The sequence below is a fragment of the Mizuhopecten yessoensis genome, unplaced genomic scaffold (assembly GCF_002113885.1).
Source record: "Mizuhopecten yessoensis strain PY_sf001 unplaced genomic scaffold, ASM211388v2 scaffold10835, whole genome shotgun sequence".
Classification (NCBI taxonomy): Eukaryota; Metazoa; Mollusca; class Bivalvia; order Pectinida; family Pectinidae; genus Mizuhopecten; species Mizuhopecten yessoensis.
Genome location: NW_018408745.1, coordinates 19,910 through 23,909, shown reverse-complemented (window position 1 = coordinate 23,909; position 4,000 = coordinate 19,910). Strand labels below are relative to the sequence as shown.

Genomic DNA, 4,000 nt, shown 5'->3' with positions numbered 1-4,000 from the left:
CAAGGCATTGTTTATCCCCAACCCATCCCCACCACTAGCCAAAAACACGTGTATCTATTGTAAAACAAGGAAACTGTTGTTGTTAGAGATATAGTTTATTGTATACCATGAAATATTTGCTACAGTTTATTTTTTGCCTTTTTTGCCCTTCACAACGATGGCAAATTTATAATTATCATTTTGTTTTGAGATATCAATGCGTAAATTGAGTTTATATATCATTATACATTTCTCTTACAGTAATATGTTGGGTTCCACGACATTGGACTCATCTGAAGCATTAGTGCCTTTTCCTGAAGGTATGAGATTTTTTTTATTGTGCAGAGTTAAGATGGGTTCTCGCTAACTTGAGTTCCCTGGGGTTGATTGAACTCAAACTTGGTACACATATGGTATACCAATATAGCTCGGACAAGTTCGCATTTCAGAAGTTCACGTCCATTTTGGGTGGAGGCATGCCCCTTTTATTGCCAAATCAGGGCATTGTGTAGTAAATTCAAGAACTTTTTTACTTTTTTAATTAATTCCGTTTAAATTTTGTACGTTAATACTAGAAGCAATAATGTTCAACATATATTACGAGCTTTTCAGTCGAGTTTCAACTTTTTGCGTTTTGGCATATTTGTTTACGCGTTAACTCCAGCCAAAACACCTTTCTTACTAAAAGCGATTAGCAGACGACACATATTTAGCAGCGAGAACCCATATTTATTAGTAAACTGGAAAATATATAAGAAAGAGAAGGAAATATATAAGGACAAAAAATGTATGTTTCAGGTATCCCGACTTACACTGGTTTTTACCTTCAATGACCATAGCTGTTGTTAGAAGGGTAAACAATACTTAATACTTAACGGAACCAAACCAATCGACACAAACAATTTTATCTCACATAAATACACTCCATCCAGATTTATTTGGGATAAATTGATGGATGACTAAACAAGGCAACTATATATATAAACCCTCTCTACTTCACTGGCTGGTATCAAAACCAAATTTAAACCCCATATTATTATTTAAAAAACATAAAATTATGTTTGGTGATTTTTGTAATTTTTTAAATTAGTTATATTTGTTATAAATGTACATCATAATGTTTTTTTGACTGCATGAGCAAAAGCAATGCTTAACAAGAACAATTTCATAAGACCAGGTTGTTGATGGGGAAAAAAGGTGATTGTTATGTGATTGAGCTGGTTTTTTTGTAGGAGATTGTCCAACGTCTCGGACAGTCACCTGGTCAGGGTTTTCGAATGCGTTGAGTCTAACTCTAGATGGATGACTTAGCAGTGGAAATATTTGGAACTCAGTTGGTTTAGTCATTTCTCAACTTCGAACTGTCCCTTTTTTGACAATGCATTTAATTCCAAATACAGACATGAATCTGACACGAGTATGGCTTTACAGCATCATGATTGGAACGTCAGGCCTGTGCGGTCGGGCTTGATGGACCAATGGACCGCCATGTGTGTTGTACTGCTCTGTAAATCTTGTGCTGGAGGATTGTTTGTGTCTGGACTTGAATACTTTGTGAAAGAATGGACAAAACTAGTTGGGACATGACTAAATCTTCTTGAGGCTTCATCTATCTTCTTTGCTGGGAAGTCTGTCTATTGTCAAGATGACACAAATTTGAAGAATTCTGACCTCAGGACGGAAAGATTGCCCCATTAAAAAAACAAGGTAAGTGTAGCTTGAACTAAAATAAAACAGCTGGATTTACTTTCCTTTGCAATGAAAGGAAGTTTAACAAAGTTTGTTGGAATCGGGATGACTGTCAATCTGTCTGTAGACACAACATTGTTCACACTACAACATTTTCAAGAAAAAAGCGACACTTCCCAAAGAACTGCACCAATTTGAATGATACTTTGGACACATAGTACTAAAACTAAGGGACATGAGTAAACCATAAAGAATAGAGTTACTTCCCTTGTTTGTAGATTTATGACCTTTTTATGTTATACATTGTTAGCACTTCTCCCAAATGACTGCACATATTTAAATATACTTGATACTTAACTATCTTACATTGAGAGGATATGAATTAAATGTTAAGATGGAGTAAAATGGGTAATTGGAGGTAAATCATGTAGCTTGAGTACGATTAGAAGTATAGATGTGAAAAAGGGATTTAAAGAAATCTGTTGAAAGACCTATCTTTGTGAATCTATTGTATGTACATACTTATGATCATGATTTGCTTTGTTTTCATTACAAATCTCCAAAAATGATATACTTTACATTATTGCAAATGTGATGTCTCCTGGAAAAATTTAAGAAATCTAAGGGTCTGCTTATAATATTTCAATAATATTATAATAGTAATCAAAATATCACTACCAACAATTAAAAATAGTTTATTTTAATATTTTGTTTTTGCAGTACCTAAACCTTGTAAAAAATAACAGAAACAGAAAAAAAGAGATGTCGATAAAAACTGAAGATATGATAAGGCTTCATTTGACTTTGAGGAAGCCCTGCTAGCCTGGATAAATGTGAAGGAGAGGTGAATCTATGAACTGAATCAAAGTACTGAAAGTCGCCAAACTGAAGACTGTGAGAGGGAATTTTCTGTGCAGTATCGCACCTGACTGCCTTTAGGAACAATTGACAAAACAGAAAAAAAGTGAAGTTGATAAAAACTGAAGGATATTATAGGGCTTCATTTGACTTTGAGGAAGCCCTGCTAGCCTGGAAAAATGTGAAGGAGAAGAGAATCTATGAACTGAATCAAAGTACTGAAAGTTGCTAAACTGAAAACTGAAAGGGAATTTTCTGTGCAGTATCGCACCTGACTGCCTTTAGGAACAATTGACAAAACAGAGAAAAAAAGTGATGTTGAAAAAAACTGAAGGATATGTTGGGGCTTCATTTGACTTTGCTGCCTGGAAAAATGTGAAGGAGAGGAGAATCTATGAACTGAATCAAAGTAATAAAAGGCTAAACCTATTGAAACAATCATTTATATCATTATATCAGCTGCGAATTTGTACATGTTTATGTTATGTTTTTTTCTCTCTCTTATATATGTAGCTTGTTCTAGTACTTCGGTTAGGATAAGGCGACTAAGTGAGATAACACTGGCCAGCTGACCCATGTGGTAAGGTTGGGGTAGCCGGCTCGCAGCATCTTTTCATTTGTGTTCATTGTAACTTGTATATATATAATTTTCTTTTCTTGAATTTCTGTCTCTGTTTAAGATTTTTGGTTGCTCACTTTACCAGGTAAGTAAGTTGTAATATTAAAGTCTTGTTTTTATCTTAACATTGTCTCTAAGCTCCATCAGGTTCACCAATATTGTGCCTGGCGGGGACACCCCATAAATCGGGCGTGTAGTTCTGGGGAATTATACCCCTAATTAATTATGGTTTTTTTTTGCTAACCTATGTTGTACATAATCACATACTTTATATATGTTGTTAATAAATCTAAGTACATTTGCATACACTTTTAAACTTAAGGGGTCGTCCGCAATTCTCTAACCTCTCGGGTCACCTGGATACAGCATACATACATACATACATACATACATACATACATACATACATACATACATACATACATACAACAGCATACATACATATAATAGTATATATACATATAATAGCATACATACAATAGATATAACAGCATACATATAATAACATGCATATAACAGCATACATACATACATATATACATATAATAGCATACATACATATAATAGCTTACATACATACATACATATAGCAGCATACATGAACACATAACAGCATACATGCATAGCAATTAGGCCTAGGGGGCCTTCAATTAATTGTCCATCGTGGTCATTGTTTACACAAGCGTTGGTCAGTTTGGCAGTTTTAATTTTGTTGCCCCACCACCGCCCCTCTGTCGCCATTATATATATATATTGTCCAATGCTTAAAAGTATTCATATGTTGTTGTTTTTTTGTCATGTATCATACTTTTTCTGTTGTTTTGTATGGCTATTATTGATGTATGTTTTAAATAT

The 4,000-nt window shown here is 34.2% G+C and overlaps 1 long non-coding RNA gene across 1 annotated transcript; it reads left to right on the top strand.

The window, feature by feature from the left end:
* Positions 1–219: 219 nt before the first annotated feature.
* On the top strand, positions 220–3,570 carry LOC110462838. Its single transcript, XR_002464321.1, has 3 exons — positions 220–299; positions 1,212–1,686; positions 2,389–3,570. It is a non-coding gene; the product is annotated as an uncharacterized LOC110462838 (long non-coding RNA).
* The last annotated feature ends 430 nt before the right edge of the window (positions 3,571–4,000 follow it).